The following is a 26,419-nucleotide window of genomic DNA, read 5'->3' on the forward strand; positions in this document are numbered from 1 at the left end:
GGCGCCTTGCCCCTCCCACGGCGGTTGGCCATATAGACGCTGGGGGTGGGGGGGAGGTCAAGCGTAGCCTCTTCTCCTTTACCAAGATGGCGGCTTGTCCCTGTTTCGCCACAGTTCCCAGCTTGTGAGCCTGATCTCCTTACGCTGGTAAGACTGGAACAGGTAATGTGATTCTTCGCCTGTGGGTAACTAGAGTAGGGGGAAGGAAGTCTCTTTAGAAGGAGCTAAGTGACTGCTGGGGAGAACAGAGGCGTTCGGGGAAGGGCAGGTGGCGGTAAGAGTGCGAAGCGACCGCAGGGGCGGGCGCCTTCGCCTCTGGCCCTCTCCTCCAGGAAGATGGCGGCAGCACCGAGTTGGATGCGCTGGAGCGGGGCCGGAGTGGGGATGGCTAGCGGACGAGCGGGCCGCTCCAGCACTGGGCCACCGTCGTCTCGATGGTCGGGGGGCCTCGCCACGATTGGCTGCCGCACGTCACGTGGGCCGGCGGGTCTGTGCGCAGACCTTAGAGTCGGCACTGGTCTCTGGGGACGTGGCCTTCGAGCGCCTGGGGCTGGGGCTGGGGCTTGTGCCCCACGGGGAGGGCGGGGCCGCGGGCTTCCCTCCCCCTTTCTCCTTGGGGTCCGGGTCGCGAGGTGAGACCTGGGGGGCACTCCCAAACCCGCTGGGATCGCGTGGCTCGTGGACTCGGGGCGGGAGGGCAGCATGCCGGGGCGGGGCGGGAGAAGCGCTGCCCTCTGCCCTCGCCGGGGTGTCCTTCCTCCCTCCCGGTGGCCTGTAGGTCCAGCAACCGACCCATACTCTTGAAGGTTGTGCGCGGATGCTCTCCCACAGGAAGCCTTTGTAGATTGCTCCTGACTGAGAATAAACACATTCTTGAGTCTCTGACACCTTTGTGTTGGGAACCTGAAGCTGTATCGGACACTAGTGGATACGGAGGGCAGTTTTTGGAAAGTGGATATGTTAGGTACTCAGGGCCAGCTGCCAAATATCCTCTCCCACCCGGCTTGGAAAATGGAAGGGTCAGACTTTGCATTGAGTTTGGATACCATGTAAACCCAAAGAAAATACATATTATATGCTATTTATTAAGCAACGCTTCTGATCAGATGAAGCATCTTCAGAAACAGATGACTGGCCCTTCAGTTTTGGGTTTTATTATGGGCCCTTCGTTTCATGGCTATCTTCAGCCCTCAGACAATGATTTTACCAGTGTTTGGTGTCTGCTTAAGGATCCTTTATTGGCAAGTAGGGGTGTTATAGTCTGGATTTTGTCTGAGGCAGTTGATTGATAATCACATATGGAAGCAAACCTGGAATGTGGAACATGGGAGGAAACCTAGTGCTCCAGTTTATATTTGACCATTTTGAACTGGTCAAATACCCCCAAGCTAAACTCATTAAGTACGTTTAATTTTAGGATGCTTGGAAGCAGTGTTTAAAGTAGTTGGGAAGGTGTTTCAAAGCTTTGAGGAACAACATTTGAAAGCCAGTTAATTTATAATGAAGATTGGACTTCCCAGTAACTGCCATTAATTCAATTATGTTCCATCCATTTTCTGTAATCAGGTTAACATCACCTGGGTACATGAGCAGTGAGCGAAAGGAGAGCACTCCTAGGATCATTGGGCCATATTCCGAAGCACCTCCAGGTCCTATCCAGGGGGCCAGGCTGACATCTCAGCTGCTTGATGGGAGAATTTCTTGAATCATTAAGTACTCGTGGCCCAGTGCAAATCCGTGCACTGGTGGGGTCCCTTGGCCTAACATGCGACCTCTCGAATTCTAGGAACCCTCAGAGGATGTCGGACTACCGGTTTCTGCCTATCCCCCCAGGCCAGGCCAGGCCAAGGGATCCCACCACACCAGGGCCTCTATTATGCATATAAGATTTTTGGTTAATCTCCTCCTGCCCTCCCCCTGGTGGTCAGTGCACTTTATAACTACGGTTAGGCTTTTATACACACACATACACAGATACACACACATACACACACACACACACACATATATATTTTTCCTTTGGTTTTGTTGTTTGGGGCTTCTTATTGTCTGACTTCAGCCTCATTACTTCAACAGTTCAAGAAACATTTATTGGGAATTGCTGTGTGCCAGACACTGTTAAGGAGTCTGTGGATGCAAAGGTAAAGAGGGTGTAACCTTTTTTCACTAAAGCAGTTTATGGTCTAGTATAGAGGATTTATTGGTAAAAGCATAATTAGATTACAGTGCTGTAAGTACGGTAATGGAGATAGGTCCAACATTTGGGTAGAGGAAGAAGGCAGATGAGAAAACAACCTGTTGGGAAGTCTTCAGAAAGAGTGTAGTTATTGAAATGGGGTTTAGAAAATGAATAAGAGGTTTTCTATGTGGAGTTGGCAGGATGGGGTATTGTATGCAGAAAGACTAGCTAATGCAAAGGGGATGTGTGACAGCTATAGCTGGGCATATATGGGCAAGAGCTTGAGAACTTGGTATACTGCCAACCTCTGAAAGGGTGGAGGGCTTGCTTAGATCTTATTGTGTAGGACTTCATGCCCTTTAGTTAGTCCTATCTAAGGCACTCTGTGGAACAGGGTTTCAGGTGATCACACTGTCTGCCAGGATGACTTGTGACCTTCAGTCACAAATGGATCAGGTAGATTCTCCATTAATGCTTCCCAACTGAAACATTAATTTACCAAAGGGCTTGAGCAGAAAAAACACGCTTTTTGAGCTACCAAGTGGTGTTTATACTGATATCACTCCAGTACACATTCCTCCCACAGGGCTAGTGACATGCAAAGAAAGGCATTTTCCTTTTCTATTAAGAAATAACCAAGCTCCTGGAAGAGTCAGCACACAGCTGAGTTCTCAATTGCTGAGTTATGGCTGCAAAAAGTCCAAAATTTATGTTATAAAAGTTTTGACCCAGTAGAAAAGCAGCCAGAGAACATTTTCATTCCCTTAGAAGCACCACACATTCAATATTGAAAACAGAAAAGAAACTCTTACATGTGTATGACACTTTAAAAATTGGTTATAGGAGTTGTTTTGCGCTAAGCAAGATTTTCTTTCTTAAAGACATTTTGTAAATGACATTCCTAGTAGGTTGTTATTTTCCGAGCACGTTTAAGTTCCTCGAATACCGGTAAATACAAGCCAGACATGTTGTTCCAGGCATGTCTGGGCATCCTGTGGAGTTAGTCATATTGATGCTTGCTGTTAATTTGGTAAAATACATTGACTGCATACTCACCCTTAATACTTGTTATTTGGATTCATATGAATTTTAAAATAAAAATTTTATTTCAAACCAAGGATGTATCTTCGTGTTTATAAGAGGTCAAATAAATATAGAAAGGCTTGTAAGGAAAAACTGACTAGCCTTCCCCAGCGCATGTTTCTTCTGCAGAGCACCCATACTTGCTCTTGGGTCATTCCTTTGGTCTTTACAGCATATGTGCTGACTTGCTTATTTTTGGCTCTTCCTCCATTTCATACATTCTCTTCAGTTGACTGGAATAGATGTGAAGTTTCTGGTTTCTTTTACTCTTTTCTGCTACTGTGTAGACAAATACATGGCAATCAGACAGGCATATCTTTTAATTTGGACAGTTCAGAATTTAGTGTTTATGTTATGACTGCATATTCTCATAGCTAGGCCAGACAGTGTGATAGGTCACTTTATCTTTCCTAAATAAATTTTTGTTTTCCATAAAGTTTTTATAAGTCTTGTTTTTTTGCTTAATTTTCTGTGTATATGTCACTAAAACTCAATGCCAAACTCACCTTTTTATCTTATAAAATTGTGTTTTTTATTAACCTCATAGTGTATAAATTTGTCCTAGACCTCCATCCCTATCATCCAGTGTTATTGCTGAAGCCTTTATGTATGACTGTTGTTGTGTGTGTGTTTGTGTGTGTGTGTGTGTTTTCAGTTTAAAGGACTTCTTTCACTATGAAATTCAAAGAACAAGTGTGATGATGTCCCTTGGAACACTTTGGACCCTTTTATTTGGAAACTCCTGTCTATCAATGCTGGGCATTTTTCCTGATTTATTACTTTGATTTCTTCCCATTCACTTTCTCTTTCTATGTTTCTGTCTTTTAATTAATTTTTCTTTTCCAGAGCAAGGAAGGGAGACGGAGAGAGAAAAACTTCGATTGTCTGTTTTCTGTACTCCCTCAACTAGGGATTGAGCCCACAATCTGGGCATGTGCCCTGACCAGGAATCTAACCTGTGATCCCTTGGTGCATGGGGTCTTAGAGCAACCAATTGAGCTACACTGGCCAGGGCCACTTTCTCTTTCTAGAATGAAACTCTTAGATCTTCTTATGCACACTGATTTTCTTAGGTGTTTTATTTTCTTTTTGGAAGACATTCTCAACTTTATCTTCTAGCCTTTCTATTGAGTTTTTCTCATTCTATTCCAAAGAGCTTTCTCTTGTTCTCTCTATTCCTGTTTTATAACCTGTTTTTGTTTCATGGATGTGGTATCTCCTCTTATCTGAAAACATTAGCAAGTTTTAAAGTTTTCTTTTCCCTGAAGTCATTGTTTCCTTCAGGCTGCTTTTTGTTTGGGGATTTAGCCTTTTCTGGGCTATCTGGGATGTTCCCCTGCCTGCACATTTTTCAGAGAGCCCCAGAGCCTGTGCCTAGAAGTACCTGGCAGAGCCATTAAAATATCCTGTCAGCTTCTTTGGGTCTCTTCGGATTATCCAGAAAAAAAAACCTTTCCCCTCTTGCTTGGCTGCCCATATTCAGGGGGCCAAGAGAGGGAGAAAGCTACAAACTCAGCAGTAACTATGGAAGAACTTACTCCCTCTGTCTCCATAAAGGCTTCCTACCCTCTATTGTAGCAGGTTTCCCTAGGTGAAAGATTCTTTTTCCCTTTCCTGAGAAAAACCTCCATAGCCTTTGACTAGGGCATGAAAGGCAATACATATTTCTTTTGATAATATTTTTTTTTTTTATCATTTTTGCCTGGGTGCCTTTTAGCAATGTTCTTTTGAGCTTACAACTTGAGTTTCACTGAAATTTATAGTTCTTTCTTTGCTTTTCTCCTTAGTTGCATAGCCATGGATTTTGCTTCATCTAATGTGTGCTGAAATACCCTGGCAGAAAAGTGGACAGAGCTTGTGAATAGGTTCGTCTTCTCGGTTAAGAAAATCAGATGGCCAGTAAGCAAAGCAAGATTTTACTTTCACTGACGATCAAAGAATTGACATTAAAATATTTCCCTACAGATTGGAAAAATATACATGACTGTGTTATCAAGGGTGAAGTGTCAGGTTAATGCAGATGTTGTGGAGTGTGAATAGTGTAGCTTGTAGGGGGTTCATCTGCTTTGACCGTGCCCATCCATGTTCCCTTCATGATCATGTATTTCTAAAACTTTGTCCTGTGGAGGTATAGGCTCTGGTGGGCAGAGGGTATTCTCTTAAGCATTTGTAATCACTAAAAAGGGTGAGGGGGTGGGAAGCAGCATCAGCAGGGGATTTGTGTTTATCCTATTCATGCAATTGCTAATGGGTCAATTTGTATGTAAAACTTGGAAAGACAGCATGATGCATTAAAAAAAAAAAGCTTTTATTGACTTTAGAGAGAGAGGAAGGGGGAGAGAGAGAAACATAGATCAGTTGCCTCTCTTTCGCACCCTGACTGGGTATTGAACCTGAAACCTGGGTATGTGCCCTGATTGGGAATCCAAACTGGCAACCTTTGAGTAAACAGGACAACTCTCAACCAACCGAGCCAGAACCAGCCAGGGCATGATGCATTTTTTTTAAAATGGAACTAAGTGCAGCAAATGGTGAAACAGTGGATTAATGTGATCCTGTTTTGATTTAAACCATGTATTAATATATCCAAGAAAAATCTTAAAGTCGTAATTTTGGAGATAGTTTTTGGGGAAGAAACATGAAGGATTGCCTTTTTTTGTTTTGTTATTCCTCACCTTAGGACCTACTTACTTTTCATCAGCCCTGAGATTTCGGGTGTTTCCTAGTCTGTAGAACTTTAGCTCCTTCCTTTTAAAGTTAAGGAGCTGAGCTCTAGCCAGTTTGACTCAGTGGATAGAGTGTCAGCCCACAGACTGAAGGGTTTCGGGATCTATTCTGGTCAGGGGCATGTACCTTGGTTGCGGACTCAATCCCCAGCCCTAGTCAGTGCAGTAGGTGCTGGAGGCAACCAATCGATGTGTTTATTTCGCATGAATGTTTCTCTCTGTCGTTCCCCCTCCCTTCCATCCTCTCTAAAAATCAATGGAAAAATATCCTCTGATGAGGATTAACATAAAAGTAAAGATAAGAGGCTGAATCTCTGTGGTCTCACCCCCTACCTTTGATAGCTCTGAACCCTTGGTCAACGCAGTTTATCAGTAACTTAGTTTGGAAGAAAGGTACTTGTAGCAGATAGTCACTCATACAGCATCCCACTTTGTGATCTGTTTCAAGGGTGCACAAGTGATACAAAAAGCTTTGCCTATTAAAGCTTTTATTCTTTTCTTTCTACACACCAAGCATTATGCCCTTTATTTCCAGCAATGGTTTAGTCAGACAATTTTGTCCCCAGGGAACTTATGGCAATGTCTGGGGACCTTTGGGTTGTCATGGCTCAGATGTGCTACTGGCATTCACTGGGCAGAGGACAGCCCCACAGTGAAGAATTATCTCATGCAAAAGGTCAGGGGCACTGAGGCTGAGCAGCCCTGCTTTCCAGGGTCAGTCCTTGAAAGGGCTCTAGGATGTGGCTCCATTTTTTCAGACTGGCAGGTGAAGCTGCTTGCAGGAGTGGCTGAGTTGGGGCTGTGTCACATGCACTGTTGGAGTCCTCAGCATCATAGATATTGACAAGGGTAATAGAAAATCCTTACTGAACTTTTGGTCTTGTGTCCTTTAGAATTTGAACATTTCTCATTTATTCAGTCTTCAAGCAGGTATTTTTCACCAAGTACATATTCATTAGTGGGTCCAGGAAAGGAAGTGAACAAATCAAAGTCCAGAACTAATGTATTCAGGGCCAATTTCCATGGTAACCTGTAGGTGACTGCTATCAGTCCATGTATGGCCACCTTCAGGGGTTGGCTTTCTATTCTAGGCTTTTGCTGGTCTAAGGTGTCCATCATCCTGTAGCAGCAGCCCAGACAGGACAGAGGGTTAGGTGTCTACAAGAATGCTTCACTGGACTGGGAGTCAGGAGACCTTATTTCAGTTTGGACCTAGTTGTATATCTCTGGCTGCCTGAGCCAGGTCTCTCAGTCCTTCCTTCCCCCGCCCCTCTCCCTCAGTTGGATCACAGGCTAAGCCATCTATGTATCTTCACTTGTTCTGGGCCCCCTTGTCGTAGCAGGTGACCTGGTCATGGCAGGTGTCTGTGCTTGTTTTGAGGGGGTGAACCGAAAGGACTGTTTGATAAAAAGGGAATATTCTGAATACGTGTTTTCTGACCTAAGGTGAATTATGAGCTACTGCCTTCTAGGCTCTGAAGGAGAGGCTGGATGTAGAAACAAGCCTATCCAAAGGACAGGCCCCAAAGTGTTGTTTTTGTGTGTTTCAGCTGCCTTTGGGTTTATGGCTTTAGAGCCACCTTTTCAGAGCAGCTTTTTCTGGAGGTTTGGATGTGGTTGGACTGACCGACTGCTGAGAAGCAGACGTGTACTGACCGTGTGCCTACTGGAGAGCCACTGCTGCTGAGTACGCTCAGAGCTCGATGTCCCTACAGAGACATACTTTAACTACTGATCCTTTGTCTAACCGGCTACCATCCCTTTTGGGGAGTGTGAGCTGGGGACCAAATTTCTGAAGTGGAACAGTAATTCTTCTTGCTCTACTAAGTGAGAAAGCATCCTGCCTAGTGTCCCCGCTCAGGTCTCTCATTGACTGACTGCTCATGAGCAGAATATACTCTTTATGGCCATGGGGTCAGTGACCGCACTTCAAACTTCCAGACACAGCACAGCTGGACCAATGGGTTATTATTTCCTGGTGGGAGAATAATTTCAGCCTCAGTATATATTGTTACTCTCTAGCAGAAACTGATGTGCCCTTCTGGGAAGTTTTGTGCTGTGACCCTGGTGTTGGTGCCTCGCGTGAGGAGCCTTGAGTTAGGCCCCTGAATCACCTGGCCTGGGCAGCTGCAGTTACATGAATGCGGGTGGGAGGGAGGGCACTGGAAGTTGAAATCTCTTTGACTCTGCCTAGGTCAGGCACAGGAGGACCTGGTGGCTAAGCTCTCCCCTACTCCCTGGCTCTAAGTCATCCTGCAGAACTCTGGGGGTGGGTTCCCCAGAGAGGAAAAGCAGTATTCTTGCCGGTGCCTTGATAGCAACTACCTGCATGGCAACCGTTTCTCACCTGTCAGGAGAGTTATATCTGGAGGCTCTAGAGAGAGCTGTTTCCCTCAAGAGGTTGCCATAACAGATAGCCTTAGGGAGCATGGCCAAGCTAGAGAAACTGCCCTTATCCCAAAAGGACTAGACCCCTTGGAACAAATAGGTCAGAGGGAAAGAGGAAACAAAAAAAAGTATAGAGTTAAAAGAAATAATTTTTGAAAGAGGGCATTTTTTGACATTGGGGTTACAGTGAGTGATGTGATTCTGCCCTCAGGGCTTCCTCCTCAATATAAAATGTATGGTGTCTGATTCTATGTTCTGTAGGGCTGAAAACTTGTTGCCCTTTCTAAAACTCTTTTTCTTTAGAAATTAGAAATGAAAGAGGAAAGGATGGCCTTACACAATCTTTTTTGTCTTTCTGCTGTATTGTCCTGATAGTTGGGAGCATGTTCCTGGATGTTGTCTCTCATTTGGTGTTCTTTATGCTGGAGATGGTGCCTTGGCTCCTGGACCTGTTAGGTGATGACTAGACCAAACTCCCACCATTGCTGGTTGGGGGGAACAAAATCAAATATGTTGTATTATCCTGACAGGTTTTACTTTGTAATTAATGTGTGTTGCTCTTCGTTTCACTCTTACACATTATGTTTCTAATTTTATTAATACTTAACTAATTTATAAATATCTTCCAAATGGAATTATTGGATTGTATTAATGTTTAAACTTTGGTAAATTGAAGATGAGTTAGGTGGTCCTGTAGCACTGGTTTAAATCAGTGTGTATGAGATTAATTGGGAGAATACATTTGTTTTCTTTGGAGACAGGGCTTCTATTTTGCTACATTTGCCTGTGCTTGGAGTTGACTGCAGGCCCCTGAGACCAGAGTTCTGTTGCCTTTGTGTCTGCTCGGTGATGAGCTCTGCCGCCTGGCTGCCTGTACACAGGGGCCCTTTGGCTCCCAGGCGTGGCCCTGTGGTCTCTGAAACGTCCAGACAAGAGCCAGCTGTAGTCAGGGCAACCCGTCCAACTTTGTGCTCTGAGGATCCCTTCTTAGTTTACTAGTATACAGGTGCTGGAAATGACTCCCATGTCCACTTGAGATTGGTAAGTACAGCCCTTGTCTGCAAGATTAGGCAAACAGAAAAAGATGGTGTTACTGGGGGAAAGTCAGCTTTTCTTTGAGCTGTGAAAGAGCGTTTGCCTTTGGAGCAGTGTGGCATGTCAGCCTCTCTTTGTCCTTGGTTGCTTGGGGCTTCTGGATAGATGCTTAACCACTGAAGATGCTGGGAGTTGGAGAGTGTGTGTGTGTGAAATCCAGCCTTTGATTTCTTCCAAGAGAGACACTTGGTTTCAGGCTGTGCTGGCAGTTTCAGGACTAATAAATCTACAACTAGGAAATGGTTTGCAAAGGACTCAGTGCCAATTGTGGGTCTTCACATCCCTCAGATATCATTGCACTTGACTTGAAGGGTAAATAGGTTTTTGCTATCAGCAGGGGTATGGCTTTACTGAAGGCTACTTTCCTCTTAGCTGATTCAGAACTTACTTGGGAGATATTAGGGAGCTTCTTACAAAAATATTTTAATTCCAAAATGTACTTTTGCTCATCTTCTCATCTCCTCACAGAATATATATTTTGCAGTGGTTAGCATGTGGGTGGTGTTTTTTCTTCTCGTGGTGTTTTTTCTTCTCTTTTAAGCCATTGCTTGTTGACAGTGTGGTCACTCTCCTCACCCAGCCCATATGTCACTCCTCTGACCATGGGCAGTGCTCCTTTGGTGTGACATGGGTGGCTCCATGTGCTAATGTCTCCGAGTTTGCCTCTTGCTAGAGTGTTGTATAAGTTCAGGTTTGGCTGGCTCAGGCAAGTGGCTTGTACTCGCCCCTCTGAACATGGTGTCTGAACTGCTCATAAAGACACTGAGAGGTCCTGGGGACGAGCTGGAGGGGGTCCTAATGTGCACCTTGAAGTTGTTTGGAATGTGCTGCTGTGCATGTCTAGGCTGTGGATTGACAGCCACGGAACACGTATGGCTTAAAAATCTGCTTTCATGAACTTGAAACAAATGGTGTGTAACAGACTTTAGTATCATAATAGTATCCTCAAATGGAGGTAAAACTTTGTTGTGCTATATAAAATGTGGGTGAAAAGTGCATTTGTCTTAATAGTTGCTCTCGTGATGAAGCATATCTAATTAAAATTGGATTTTGACTTAGAGTTTGAATGGTTAATGTCACTTGCCAACCCCTCTCCAAATAAAGGCATTTTTTTTCTAATTACGAAAGTACTATCCTCCATTAAAAATTTAAAAACTGTCTTTTACTTATAGAGGAGTTGTGAGTGTGGCACAAAACACTTTTTCTGAACCCCTGAGTAAGCTGGGGACATGAACCCTCATCACCCCTTGGTTATATTGATGTGTTTCCCACAAACAAAACACTGTCTGTCTTCACTATCCAGCTTAGGGAGTTAACATGGATGCCTTGCTGCATTCAGACCCATTTACATCCCACCAGAAGGACCCAGCTCAGAATTGGGCTAACATTTTCTTGTCAGGTATCTTTAATCCCCTTTGCACTGGGGCATTTACTCCATCTTGCCTTGTTGTTCCTTCCTCAATACCTGTATTGGTTATAGGCTTTTATGTTGCAGACTGTCCCTCCGTGGATTTGGTGTTTTCCTTTTTAAAAAAATCAAATTTATTAGGGTGACATTGGTTGATAAGATTATGTAGGTTTTAAATGTACAATACTATGACACATCATCTGTATGTTGCATCGTGCACCCAGGTGTTTCTTTTTTATTGGATTCAGGTTTTGCTTCTTTGGCTGGACTAGTACAGGAGGGAAGCTGAGTTCTTTGCTTTTGTTTGATGGCACACAATTTTAGTTTGTCCCACTATGTTTGCTTTGATTCTTTGATTTGCAAGGTGGCTTCTGCCAGGATTCTCTACTGCGAGGTCTTTGTAATTAATAAGTATACTGTGGGAAAGTACTTTTAAAACTAAATATCTGTTCCTATCAAACTTTCAGTTTATTCACTTATTTATGCCAGTACAGGCTAACAGTTTTCTTTTTTATTGAGTTGGTTATTATCTTTTATTATCATTATTTATTTTTATTCTCATATTGTCTAGTTTTGTCCACTGGGAGTCTCATAAGCCCAGCTTGTGTCTTTCTGATATGTTCCCACGTTTATTTAGCTCTTTTTTTTATTTTATATTTTATTGATTTTGTACAGAGAGGAAGGGAGAGAGATAGAGAGCCAGAAACATCGATGAGAGAGAGTCATCTATCAGTTGCCTCTTGCACACCCCCTACTGGGGATATGCCCGCAACCAAGGTACATGCCCTTGACCGGAATCGAACCCGGGTCCCCTCAGTCCCCACACCGACGCTCTATCCATTGAGCCAAACCGGTCTCGGCTTATTTAGCTCTTAATGCTTTCTGGTACCATATAATATGCTGGGCTCTTCATGGACTTTCCTGTCCAGAGCTGGAATCTGCCTTCTCTTCAAGGAAACCCCATTCCTTTCTACAACAGTTGATACTCAGAGAGCAGGGTCTGAGCATCAGGTAGATGGTTGTTGGGATGTCAGTGCATGCAGGCCCTCAGTGGTCAGAGTTCCAGAGTGTGTGTTGTATACTTACATATACATATATACACAAATTCTTGTGTTTTATAATATGCATGTCTATTTTAACATTAATCTATATATATAAAAGCCAAGCGACCGGAAGGACCGGTCACTATGATGCGCACTGCAGTGGCCAACCAGCCCCCCAACCTCCCGCAGCCCCTCCCCTTGGCTTGCCTGGCCCCCAACCACCCAACCCTGATCGGGGGTGGGGCCGACCAGCCAACCTCCAGTGGACTCTTCCCCGGCTGTGCATTAATTTGTGCACCAGGCCTCTAGAGTGTGTGTGTGTGTGTGTGTGTGTGTGTGTGTGTCTATAGTACAACAATATATATTCCTATAGCTGTGATTTCAATCAGTTCCACATTGTTTGTCCCAGTTTTGTCCTTTCTAAATCAGTAACTCACTTTTCCAACAGTGACAGTCCTAGATGCTAGTGTTCCTACTATATTTATTTGACTAGTTATTCTATGTGTTAGTCTCATGCTGCTGTCCTGTCCCCTTTCTTATATAGATGCCCTGAATCTTCTTCATCTCTGTAAGCCTTGATACCCCAGCTGTGTGGATAGCCTCTTATGTGGAAGTCCATGTCCCAGTTGTCAAAAACCAAGTCCTATCAACTGTCTCCCTCTCCAGGCTATTACCTGAGCCCTGTTTTATAAAGCGTACACTTATCTTGTGGTTTTGATGTGACCACTTCCTCACTGATGCACAGTTGTGTTCTTCCCAGTTCTTGTAGACAGTGTAGCTGTGAGCTTGTAGACAGTGTAGCTGTGAGCCTTCCTGGGTGTACTAGACCATGCCTCTGCCATCTTCTGCAGGTACTTCAGGAGAGCAGCTTCTTCGCAATGTGATGGCTGAACTGGATTGTACATATATACATTTATCGTTATATGTCTTTAAATGCCTTCTAATTTTACACTTCCTCAGTGGTCGAGGAGCATATTTTTCTTCACCATTTCACAAACTTCATCACTTTTGTTCATCTTTATTGATCTCAGAGTGAGGGCTAAATGAGAATGAATGTATATTTGTGTGTTTATGTGCAATGTGTGAAATGTGTGTTGATATGTCTTGGCCTATTCAGATGTTATTCAAATAGAGAAAAACAGAATTTGTATCCTAACTTCTCTACTAGATAGTCTTTGCTACATAAAATTCTTAAGCATTTGGGGTCAAGTGAGTCAATACCTTCCTTGATGGTGTCTAGAGTTCGTGTTATCATCAGGCTCTTGCACCCCTTGATTGCAGTTTTTCCTCCTCGGTCTTCTAGTTCCTCAAGGTGAAACTGTTCACCTCCACATCTCCAATCTAGCTGAAATTTACGTTGGACTATGGTGTGAGCTAGGGATCACCCTTTGTATATTTTTTAAAATGGATACCAAATTGGCCTAATTCTCTTTATTGCCTCGTCCATCCTTCCTGCTGACTGGAAATATCACTTGTATCAAAAGATAAACTCATAGATGCACATGAGTTCTGTTGAAAACAACAGAAATCAATTCTTTCACGTTTCTGGGGGCTACAAATTAAAATCTGACAAGGTCACACTCCCTTTGGGGCTCTTGGAGAGAAACTATTCTTTGCCTCTTCTAGCTTCTGGTGGCCACCCTCATTCCTTGGCTTGTAGCTGCATCACTTCAATTTTTGCCTCGGTCTTCTTAATAGCTTTCTCTTCTGCATTATGTTTCTTGGCTCTCTTAATTATACACACACACACACACACACACATACACACACACACACACAAAAGAGAGGAAGGGAGAGAGAGAGAGATATCAATCAGTTGAACCCAACTGGGTATGTGCCCTGGTTGGGAACTTCAACCAACTGAGCCACCCAGCCAGCGCGCGCGCTCGCTCTCTCTCTCTCTCTCTCTCTCTCTCTCTCTCTTTTTTTTTTTTTTTTTTTTTTTTTTTTTTTTTACCTATTGTTATTGTTTTTTTAAACATATTTTATTGATTTTTTTACAGAGAGGAAGAGAGAGGGATAGAGAGTTAGAAACAACGATGAGAATCATTGATCAGCTGCCTCTTGCACACCCCCTACTGAGGATGTGCTCTCAATCAAGGTACACGCCCTTAACTGGAATCAAACCTGGGACCTTTCAGTCCACAGGCTGATGCTCTATCCACTGAGCCAAACCGGTTTTGGCTCTTTGGCTCTCTTTAATAAGGATATTTGTGGGGCCTTGTAGGACCCATTCAGACAATTCAAGGCAATCTCCTTGAGATCTTTAATCAAATCTAGAAGGACTTTTTTCCCCCCCTAAGTAAGATAATATTTACATTCCAAGTGATCAGGACTTGATATCTTTGGGTAGCAATTATTTAACCTTTCACCACAGAGATTTGACATCCCCTTGGGGGTGTAGCTGAACTTGGAGAGAACAGACATCTTTGTGATAAGTCTCCTGGGCTGCGATTTGGCATCTCCATGATTTGGGCCTTGAGTATGTGTGTGTCAGTGTGTATGTTTTGCTGACTTAATGAACTTCAGTTATTCTAGTTTTTCATTTTAGGTGAGGTGTCTCCTAGATAGATGATCATCTGCAAACAGTCTCTTTGCTTAATTGTGTATTCTAGGTAGCACGATTGATAAACTGACAACAGTAGACATCTTTGCCATTTTGTTACTTATTTAAATAGGATAATTTTAGCTTTAAATATATTTTACTTTGGGGCAGTATTTTAAATTTTATTTTATTTGTGGTTCATCCTCACTCTAGGGTATTTTTCCCACTGGTTTTTAGAGAGTGGAAAGAGAGAGAGTGGGAGGGTGGGAGAGAAGGAGGGGGAGAAAGAGAGAGGGAGAGGAAGAGAGAGAATATCAATGTGAGAGGGACAAATTGATTGGTTGCCTCCTGGGTATGCCTCGACGGCCAGGATTGAATCTGCAACCCAGGTAGATGCCCTTGACCTGCAATTGAACCCAAGACCCTTCGATGTACAGGGCCAATACTAAACCACTGAGCACACCAGCCAGACCTGGGCAATATTATTTTTATAGCTATTTCTGTCTATTCCTGATATTAAATTCCATAGGAAGCAAGGAATAGATGCTGAATTGCATCAGTCTTTTTGGCCATTTTTTAAATGGCCATTTATCAGTCATGCATATTTGTCCAATTATCCTTCTTTGAGCTATAAATGTGAGATGTATACACTTCCTAATATTAAACCTTACCTTTGCCTTTGCCAGGTAGCTTGATTGATTAGAGTGTTGTCCCAATATGCCAAGGTTGTGAGTTCAATCCCCAGATAGGACACATACTGACATACTGGAATCAACCAATGAATGTGTAAGTCGAACAACAAATCAGTGTTTCTCTCCCTCTCCCTCTCTCCCTCCCTCCCTTTCCCTTCTTTCTGTCAAAACGTAATAAAAAATAAAAAAAAAGAAATTAAATCCTTACTGAATCCCTAGAACAGTCCCTACTTAGTTATGAGGGCTTGTTTTCTAAATTTTTGTGGATTTATTTGGCTGGTGTTCTATTTAAAATTCTACATGTTTATAAACTACATGGTAGTTTGTAATCTCTTTTCTTTGCAGATGTACTCATTGTTTTTGGGAGGGAAACAGTGCCATGATCTTCCTCTGGGAGCCACCCTTTTCCACCACCATGTGCAAGCCATATGTTTTTGATGAAATGGTCCAGCTGCATGGGTAGACCTTGTTTGGCTGTGTCTGTCATATTTCATCCCTTGTTCTCTTGGCTACAGTTATTGGTCCCTTAATGGCCTCAGAACCCAATTAATGCCAGTGAGATGTAAAAATAATTATGGGCCCTCTTGGGGCAAAGAAACTCTGACTTCCTTGGGATCTACCCAGAGAAATAATTACTGCCATTTGTCGCACAGTTCTTATTTCAGTTCTAGGTGAGAATAATCATTGTAAGCTTGCATTTGGTGTGTTCTTTCCTTTTCTTTGTCAGACTGGAAAGAGCTAATTGCTTTTTAAAAAAATCGATTTGAGAGAGAGAAAGAGAAACATGGATCAGTTGCCTCCTGAATCCACCCGGTTTGGGGATCGAACCTGCAACCTGGGTATGTGCCCTGACTGGGAACCAAACCCACCATCTGATGCCTGGGAGGACACTCCAACCATCTGAGCCTTAAGGGCCAGGAAAGAACTAACTGGTTTTTAATTGAGTTTTTCCAGAGAAACTGATTTCTGGTTTTGATTGACCAACCCAGCTCTTTTTTGTTTGTTTCAGTTTTGTATTTTACCAGTTCTTTTATTTACTTCTTATATTTCCTCCCTCTATATTGACTTAAATGCTTAGCGCATTTATCTTAATTCTTCCTTTTAATGAAATTTACAAGTTTAATTCATCCTCTGAGTGTGGTTTTGGCAGCATCCTGTAGATGTTGAAAGTAGTACTCTTTGATATTAAGGACCCTATACTTAATTTGGTAACTTTCATGGGCTTCAGGACGAAGGAACTGTGGGGACCACGAGTTAGCCCACAATTGGCAGTTGCAAAGTAGAGATTTTTCTAATTCTATTTCTACGTTTATTAATTGGCATTCTCACACAGGCACACTTTGATTTATTGTGCTTCTCTATTGCGTGTCACAGATGTTGGTTTTTTTTTTTTTCAAATTGAAGGCATGATTCTATCACCAAAAAGATTACATCTCATTTTATTGCAATACTTACTTTGTTGCGGTGGTCTGGACCTGAACCTGCGGTATCTCAGGTCAAACTGTGTAAAGAAGACTTCTCTTTCCCTAACTGGTTTGGCTCAGTGGTTAGAGTGTCAGCCTACGGACTGAAGGGTCTCAGGTTCCATTCCGGCGATTGTGGGCACATCCCCAGTAGGAAGTGTGCAGGAGGCAGCTGATCGATGTTTCTCTCATCGATTTTTTTAAATCTCTATCCCTCTCCCTCTCTCTTCCTCTCTGTAAAAAATCAATAAAATATATTTTTTTTTAAAAAGAAAGACTTCCCTTATCATTAATTCTGGTTACCCTGTAATACAGTTCCTACTGGAGAGGAAGGAAAAATGAAGATTTCATTCCTTAATGTTTAGAATGTATTGGGATTAGCAACTTCCAAAGTGACATTATAAGCGGTATTATAAGCTTGTATATATGTATATAATTGTGTTTCAACCCACTAAAGTCATATTTTGATGCTTTTATTATTCCCCAAGTTGGTTTCTCTTCTTTGGATGTGGCCCCATTAGTCTTTGACTGCTTCTTTGCTTTCTGCCACAGCAAGATGTCATGTCTTGTCCATATTCTGCCCCAGACCTAGCTGTTTTCTAAGGTGCCCTGGTTTCATTTAGTGGGGAGTGGTATTTTAATGTCATAGTGGATATTAACTTGATTACCTAGTCACCTTATCTTACAACATATAATATTTTTAGAATAAAATACTGATATTATTGGGATATATATCTCCACTTGGAATATACTGTCAAATTATTGTGTTTTAAAGTTACATTTTCTCTGAAGGCTATACCACCGATGTGATGTAATATACATTTCCATTTTTTTAGTAAACTCTTTATTGAAGTTTTCTAAACGTTTAGAGAACTGTGCAGAACTAATAGTATGTGTCTCAGTGTCTATCCACTGACTGAACTCACCCTGTGATCAGCCTCAAGATAGGGAGCGGGGCATTTTTAGTTTTGGAGATTGTTTTCTAATTTATGTGATTCTCAAAGCAAAGCTGTAAAAATCATGGTATATTCAGAAACATTAGGCTTCCATCCCTATCCCCTTCCTTTCTTCCCTTCTCCCGTTGTTTCTTTTGCAACTATAAACAGACATATAAATGTGTGTTTCTGACTCACTTTGCATGACATGCCTGACCTTCTCCCTTGGTTGTTATCCATGTGCCCTAGGGACCACTTATGGTCCTGTGTGCAGCTTTCCCACAAACATGTTGTTTCATTGTGTGGATGTAGCATGATAGTAATTCAGTCACCTCCATGTGGAAGTTGTTATCTCCAAACTTTGCTAGTATTTTATTCTCATTGTTTCTGTGGTTGCCTTCTACAGTCCCTTCTTCACAGAGCAGCCAGAGATCATCCCAAGTGGCTCTTCATGTTGCTTTGGAGCTGGCCTCAGCGGCTTTCACTAGTTCTCGGTACTGTCCCTCTCCTGTCCTTGGCCCCCTGTGGAGCCACAGACAGGTCATCTTTCTCATAGGTCCCTCTTTATTTGGGGCTTGTTTTCTAATAGTGGGGCTGAGCATCTTTGTCCATGCTCCTAGATGCTCATATAGCATGGTGGCCTGTTTGAGGCCAGGGTTGCTGTTGTCTACCTTAGGTGGAATAGAAAAAGTATGTGCTGTGCACACTGTACTTATGGTAGAGCACCCTAATGTGGAGATAGTTCTTGGGGACAGCTGTATCATTAAGAATTTCCAGAAGTTGCCGAAACTGGTTTGGCTCAGTGGTAGAGCATCGGTCTGCGGACTGAAAGGTCCCAGGTTCGATTCCGGTCAAGGGCATGTACATTGGTTGCGGGCACATCCCCGGTAGGGGGTGTGCAAGAGGCAGCTGGTCAATGTTTCTCTCTCATCCACGTTTCTAACTCTCTTTCCCTCTCCCTTCCTCTCTGTAAAAAATCAATAAAATATATTAAAAAAAGAAAAATTTCCAGAAGTCTTTAAATCCAAAAGTGAGATTTATTCCATAATGTAGCCTCAGAAAGATGGTACAGGAAGAGAGAGTGGAGTCCCACATCCTCATCTGAGGAAACAGGCCAAATGAAGAGTTGTGATGTGGCCAGTCTCAACAAGCAGAGTAACCACAGTGATTTACTCTCTAAGGAGGAGAGAATCCAGAGACTGAATTTTTCTGATATTTGTTACTTGCTTTGTAGAAAAGCATTACATTTGTAGGACTGGTTCTGATTCCTATGTATTTCACCCATCGCTTTAGCTAGCTTTGTATCTATAGCAAAGTTTTTATAAACATGGGCTAAGCTCATTCTGGCTCATGGAACTTTTCTATGTAAATTGTAGGAAGAAAAATATCTTCAAGTAGAAACTGTTGCCCTAGGTCAAACTTGGAATTATTTTGTTTCTTATGATTTAATGGGATTTGTAGTTGGAAGATTAAAAGTATATTTTCATTGTAGGACTGGGGTGAGGCTGATAGATCCCTTTTCTCTAGCCTTCTCATCCCTGGCTGGCCTTATTGCCCTTCTTTTCCCAGAAGCACCATACATTGCAGCAGGGACTGGCTGTGGTGAGGAACCTGTGTGTGTCACCATGGAGGTTAGACATCAAGTGACCCCAGGGTCACTTGGATGCATCTCCACCTGGGAGCACTGGTTGCCCAGTGTTTGCAGGATGCAAGTCCATTGAAGTGTGCTCACTGTCAAATATGTTCTTGTGTTGAGATGAACTGTGTCTGCAGCCCTGCGCTCCACCTCATTCTTTAGTGTGTGTGCGGCGGCTCACAGGCTTGGCCCTTCTATGCTGCTGTCCTGGTGTTGCAGATGGCAAGTCTCCTCTCTGCAGTCAGCAGCCCCTCACAAGCAAATTAATAGCTGAGAAGTCTTCAGACATCATACAATTCTATGACTACCATTCACTGATTTGTAATAGCTAATGCTACTTAGTACCTGTTTCCCTCTCCAGAGGGGAGCATCATGTACCACAGAGATTTTCCCTCCTGTTGTTAGTTAACTGGCTTGAGCACTTACCATATGTCCATTCATAATTTCTGTACCTGTTAAAACACACTTTTTTTTTAGTAAGTGGTAGATTAAATAAATACTGTTTTCCCATTTGTTCATCTCCCAACTTCACAGTCTACAACTTAACAGTACAATTGCTGCCTTTTCAGGTCAGTAAGTGATGGATTCCTCCTCCTTTACCCAGTTGCTAATGCATGTGATTGTCAGTACCTGGCTCTGCCCTTGTGCTCTCAGTGGCTTGAACAGCCTTCTAGAGATGCTGATGTATATACAAACACAGCTTTCTGCACAACCGGCTACATTTGAAAGAATACAGACTTGACACAAGCACTGGGTATATGGTTGAGGGGATGATGTTCATTTGGCCACTGTTCATTTCATATGGGGCTGAGAGTCTGTTTGAGTGTCTGCTGACCGGATGCTGTCGTCTTTCTTACATAAACTCTACTTGTCCTCTCGGACATTCAGAATCAGTTTCTTTTTTAAGTGGATCAAGAATTTAAGACACAAAGTAATGGGAATGTGGGATTTCCTAACTGCATAATTTTTTAAAAGCAACTTTGCCTTGTTGAGAAATTCCAATACTAAATTTAGTATTCACAGAATTATTTCTTTTGCTCTTATTTTCTTCTTTTTATTATTTTTAAATTATGTAATTACATTACCAAGCAGTGCTGGCATGAGCAGGTTTGGGAGCAAGCAATGACTGTCTCGGGGGAGCTAGAGTTCAGGGCTCCTCAGGGCACACAGGAGTGCAGGGTGGGGTTTGTTCTTACCTGTGCTGAAGAGTGAAGCTTGCTTCTAGGCAGTCATCAGGAGGCTGGTTAATGGGGTATATGTTTGCTTGGTGCATTTCTCTTTGGATACATACTTGTATATGTGGGGAAAATTCTTAGAAGTAGGACTTGCTTGGTCAAAGAACATTTCTGGGTTGTTCTTTTTAATACATTGTTTTGTTGATTTTAGAGAGAGAAATATTAATTGGTTCCCTCCCATATGCCCCTGACTCAGTTCTGAACCCAGCACCTGAGCTTATGCCCTTACTGGGAATTGAACCAGTAACCTTTTGGTGCACAGGATGATGCTCAACCAACAGAGCCACACTGGCTAGGGCAAAGAACATTTTATTTTAAATTACAACCTTTAATTAAATTGCTTTCCAAAGAGATCACATCAGTAATTATTCCTCCAGCCACACCAGTTTTCCCACATCTTTTCTGACAGCCATCAAACTTTATTTTTGCCAAACTAAGAGGTGAAATGTAGAGTCTCATGCTACTGTCAGTTTGGGTTTTCTTTTGTCAAATTAAATAAACATTTCTTGCATTTCTGTGAAAGATGTTTGTATCTCTCACACACACACACACACACACACACACACTTTTTAAATGAGAATTAGAGTCCTTGGAAGAAATTCTGTAAATAAACTTGGTTGCTCTTTCCTTGTAGTCTTTGATACTGTACCCTGTTCCGCACACACTTGCGTGCTTGTGATAAAGGAAATATTTTTATGATTGAGACAAGTACCCATTTTGTATTTACCCCCTAATCTAAATGTATTTATTATAAACAAAAAGTCTCTATTGTAGCTGTAGTTTTTATCCCCTTTAAATTCTTAATATTGCCTATTTACAAGTGTTCTCTTTTTTTTTTCATTTATCATTTTTGCCAGAGATCTAGCTAGTTTTTTTTATGACTTAGATGTAGGGTTGTGTTTATTCTCTAGTATGTATTTTACTTTATTAATTTCGAATCTTTATTTTTATTTTCTTTGGGTTTATTCTGTGGTTTTTCTAATTTTAGGAGAAAATGATCAGCCAATTAATTTATACATTTTCCTTTTCACTAATATGGTAGTTTAAGGTTATAAACTTGTCTCTATGTAACTAACACTCTGACCTTATTCTACAAGTTTGGATATAAACTGCTTTATTCTAAATATTTTCAGATTTTTTTCTTTGACCCCTGAGCTAAAATAGGAGCAAGTTTTAAAAATTTACAGGCTTCTTAAAATTTTAACTTGGCTTGTAAAATGTTGTGATATTATTATTTTATTATTAGTATTATTATTTTTTGCCATTTTTTTTTTCCCCTTCAGCTCCTGGCCAGTTTTTATAAAAGCTCCATGTATGCTTGAAAAGAATATGTCACTTCTAATCATTAGGCAAAGAAGTACATAAATCCAATAGAATAAGTTTAGTAATTACATTGTTTTAATTTTCTGTATCATTTTAACCTTTGTAAACTGTTACCACGAGTTGAGTCAGTCTTCCCCTGTAACTTAGATATATCAATTTCTAGTAAATATCAGTTTTTAATTTTTTTTAACAGCTATATTATCAGATACATATATAATCAGAGTTGATTGAATCTTTTATTCTTGACCTTCTTTGTTTTTAATAATGCTTTTTACTCTAGTCTGTTTTATTTGAAAGTAATCGAGCTAGTCCAACTTTCTTTGGTTAATATCTTCTTGGAGTCCGACTTCCATCCCTTTACTTTCAGTCTCTGTGTCTTAATGTCTTAGGATTCTTAAATAGCTTATAGCTGGATTTTGTAACAGGCTAGGTTTAGTGTGTTAACATTAGATTATTGCCACATTTGAATTAATCTCTTCCATCATTTTTGTTTTAAATTGGCTTTTAAATTGCTTCTCTTTTACTTCTCCCCCCTCCCCTTTAATAATTAGCAATACAGAATATCATAACTGCTAAATTATAACATTTATTGTATGAATACCTCTGAACTTAATAGCTAATCTAAGATAGAATATTGCCAACAACTTCATTTGAATGAGTATGGTTTTTAGTTTGAAAGTTAAAAGCTGTTTTTATTAGATTATCTTTAAATTAAAAAAGATAAACCATTTGTATTTATTTCAGAGAGGAAGGAAAGGGAGAGAGAAATAGAAACACCAATGAGAAGAGAATAATTGATCAGCCACCCCCTGCACACCACATACTGGGGATCAACTCCACAACACAGGCATATGCCCTGACAGGGAATCGAACTGAGACCTCCTGGTTCATAGGTCAGCGCTCAACCACTGAGCCATGCTGGCTGCACTATCTTTAAATTTTTTTCATTCATTTAACAAGAGCTAAAATTAATATTTTTTACTTCTCAAATAATATAATGATCTTAAAATACTATAATTTCAATTTTTCCCTCCTACTTTATATTTTATTGTTGCCTAGAATCTTAATTCTATCTTGTATTTTAACTCTGGTTTTTTGTTGTTGTTGATGTTGTTGTTGTTATAGTCACTACTTGTTTCACTTTACCTAGGTTACTGGTTTCTTTATTAATATTCTTCTTGCAAGTCTCTGGCTTTCACTTTCTTCTTGCTGAAATATATCCTTTTATTTATTTACTAGAGGCCCGGTGCATGAAATTTGTGCACTGGGTTGGGGGCAGGGGTGTCCCTCAGCCCAGCCTGCACCCTCTCCAATCTGGGACTCCTTGGGAGATGTCCAACTGCCGGTTTAGGCCCGATCAAGCCTAAATCAGCAGTTGGACATCTCTCTCACAATCTGGGACTGCTGGCTCCCAAACGCTCACCTGCCTACCTGCCTGATTGCCCCTAACCATTTCTGCCTGCCAGCCTAATCACACACTAACCATTCATCTGCCAATCTAATCGACACCTAACTGCTCCCCTGCTGGGCTTATTGCTCCTAATTGCCTTCCTCTGCTGGCCCAGTCACCTCCACTGACCTCCCCTGCCAGCCTGGTCGCCCCTAACTGCCCTCTCCTGCTCCTCTGGCCGCCCACAATTGCCCTCCCTTGCCAGCCATCTTGTGGTGGCCATCTTATGACCACATGGGGGTGGCCATCTTGTGTGAGGGCATGATAATCAATTTGCATATTACCTCTTTATTTATATAGGGCTAGAGGCCCAGTGCATGAAATTTGTGCACACCTAGGGTCCCTAATGGCTGCTGGCTGCCAGGCCGGGGCTTTCCTTTATTCCGTGCTGCCCCCTGGTGGTAATCACATATCATAGGGAGCCATACAAAGAGCAGAAAAAAAGACTTTAAAAAATCCTAAATGTAAAGACACAGCATTCACTCCTGGTCAGTAGAACTCCAGAGGGGACACTTTGAATAGAAGTTAAATCTATCTATTTTATCTATCTATCTATCTATCTATCTGTCTATATTTTTTATTTTATTAATCCTCACCCAAGGATATTTTTCAGTTGATTTTTAGAGACAGTGGAAGGGAGGGGAAGAGTAGAGAAACATCCATCTGAGAAAGATACATCGATTAGCTGCCTCCTGCATCAGGGCCAGGAATAAAGCCTGAACCAAGGTGCATGCCCTTGACCAGGAATTGGGGGGAAAAAAGAGGAACAACTGTAATAATATGAACAATAAAGATTTATTAAATTAAAAAAAAATAGTTTTCTCAGCTGTTAGCTACTGATAGTAATAAGTCTATTCTTTGGGCATTCTGAGGTTTCACTCTAGTGTGCTTTGGTGTGGGTTCATTTAAATTATACTAGCTACCTGTTTTGTCTCCTTTTTTTAAATTTAATTTTATTTATTTATTATTTTCTGTGTACATCTGTTTTGTCTCTTTTAAGGGAGAGGAGTGAATGCTGTGTCTTTACATTTAGGATTTTTTAAAGTCTTTTTTTCTGCTCTTTGTATTTTCTCCTTTTGGAATTACTATTAGGCTTATGTAGAATATTCTCTTGTCTATACTTCTTAACCTCTTCATTTGTCCCACCTTTAGATTTATTAATGTTGCATTTATGTCTTATGTCTCCAATTACTAACATTTCTCTATAGTCTCAGTCAGATAGTTCTGTCCTCTGAAGTTTGAGTCTAATCCTATTTCAATCTGAATTTTTGAATTTTGGGCTTTTAGCCTCTCTGAGGTGTAGGCATCCTTTGCAGCCTGGTGTGAGGTTTATTCCCTCCTGAGCAGGATTGCTTTATGTCTTATTTTCTCCGTTTAACCTAGGGGTTCTTGGACAGATAGAATTGTAGGAATTTGAGCCCTGAATTTTATAGACTAGTCCATGGTTGCTAGTGATTAGAGGTGCTCCCACCTCCTAGTGCAGGCTGGTCAGAAAACACACTGTGCTTGTAGTGTTTTTTTAAGTGAGTTTATTTATTTATTTTTTTAAATTGATTTCAGAGAGGAAGGGAGAGGAGAGAGAGACAGACAGAGAGACAGACACAGAAAGAGAGAGATGTCAATGATGATTGAGTCCGCAACCTGGGCATGTGCCCTTGACTGGAATTGAACCCAGGCCCTTCAGTCTGTAGGCCAACACTCTATCCACTGAGCCCAACCAGCTAGGACTGTGTTTGTAGATTTTTCTTCTTTTCTAGCACCTGTCTCCTGTTGAGGGTTAGTCTTTTTGTAGATCATGGCTTTAATTGTGGGTAGGGATGGTGGCCTATTCTAACTTTTTACCTGAGCAAGCCCAAAGCTTTTTGCCTGTTCCCTTGAGAGCTGAAACCTAAATTCATAGACCAATGTTTGTATTTTGAACAAATATTAAGTGGTTTGCACATTACCTGGTGTGAGTGATGCGGGATCCAGGATTCTCAGAATTTGCCTCTACAAACTATTTCATTGCACTAAACCTTGCTGGGAAGAAAGGCTGGTAATAATTGTCAGCACCAAAGCACCTTGGATGGTTTGTGGCACCAATTTAACATTAGATTTTATTTTTTGTTAATAAGTTTCTTAACCAACTCTTTTAAGGCCTCCTGAGCACTAGGTATTGTGAGAGCTTCTGCCTGTGGCAACTTCCTAGCTTCATTGGAAGTTCTTTGACAGTGAACCTGATGACTGTTCCCGAATCCCTCCCTTCCTCCTTCCTCATCTCAGTCAGTGCTGAACCCTCAAAATAAACAGTAACAAAATACACTTGTCTAAGTTGCTGGTTGGGTAATCCCTGTGGAAAGACTACCTAAAAACAACAGTAATAACACAGGAAAGGGTGCTGAAGAGTCTTGGAGCTTAAAGAGGAAGTGCCCCTGCCCAAGTGTACCTTCCTAGTGACTTAGCGCACCTCTTTGATGATGATGTCTTTGGCTAGGAGTGGCGGATTTTTCTGTCTTCTATCTCCCAGGGTGATGTTATGAGGGGCCATGGCATTTTTGCTCACTGTGCTGGGCTTCTTCCCTGGTCTTTAGCTTGCACATATAGTTGCCTACTTGACATTCCTACTTGGCTATCCAGTGGGACATCTCACATGTTAAATCATGGAAGTCCTGATTTTTTACCTCACACTCCGCCTTTTCCCTGAGGGCAGTTATAGAATCCTTATGCCACTCTTGACTTTTAAATCATACCCACATCCAGCTAAGACAACTTGTTTAGTTCAGCTACCATTGCCAATCATAATGGAAAGCCAAGTTGTCTTTAGACTGCCGTAGCCTCCTGCCCATCTCCTTCTCTGTGTACTCTGACAGTATTCCATGAAAAAGTACAGTTGGTCAGTGCTTCTGCTGTTTGCTGGAAGCTCCCCACCAGCTTCCTATCATCCTGAGCAACCTCGCTATGGTGATCATAGGCTGTGCTGACCAAGCCCTGAGCTGACTGTTCCCACCTGACCTCTCTGTTCCCACAATGCCCATATGCCCGTATCTCACCCCATGTGGGATGGGCCTGTGCTCACGTATACATGGTGCACTCCCATAATTCATGCAGGAATACCTCTCTCTCCCGTGGGTGAGGGAATGAAAATTTGTGCTCCAAACTTTGGAGGCATGGCTTGTGTTCCCAGGGGAGTGTTGTTAAGCTAAAGCCAGCTTGTCATCAGCTACTGAAAGTTGGAACTG

At 41.9% G+C, this 26,419-nt stretch overlaps 1 protein-coding gene across 9 annotated transcripts in view; it reads left to right on the forward strand.

Annotated features, from left to right (window-relative positions):
- Nucleotides 1–4: 4 nt before the first annotated feature.
- The window catches only part of HDLBP (high density lipoprotein binding protein), a 68,819-nt gene continuing 42,404 nt past the window's right edge, over nt 5–26,419 (forward strand). The window contains exons 1-3 of one of the 9 annotated variants that reach the window (XM_084892573.1): nt 609–632; nt 2,077–2,141; nt 5,050–5,161. The gene's annotated coding sequence lies outside the window, so the exon portion shown is untranslated. Of the gene's footprint in view, nt 163–502; nt 633–2,076; nt 2,142–5,049; nt 5,162–26,419 lie in introns of those variants that run through there. The other 8 variants (XM_084892568.1, XM_084892571.1, XM_084892570.1 and 5 more) reach the window with 8 other exon arrangements.

The sequence above is a fragment of the Pipistrellus hanaki genome, assembly GCF_964339955.1.
Source record: "Pipistrellus hanaki genome assembly, chromosome: 8".
Classification (NCBI taxonomy): Eukaryota; Metazoa; Chordata; class Mammalia; order Chiroptera; family Vespertilionidae; genus Pipistrellus; species Pipistrellus hanaki.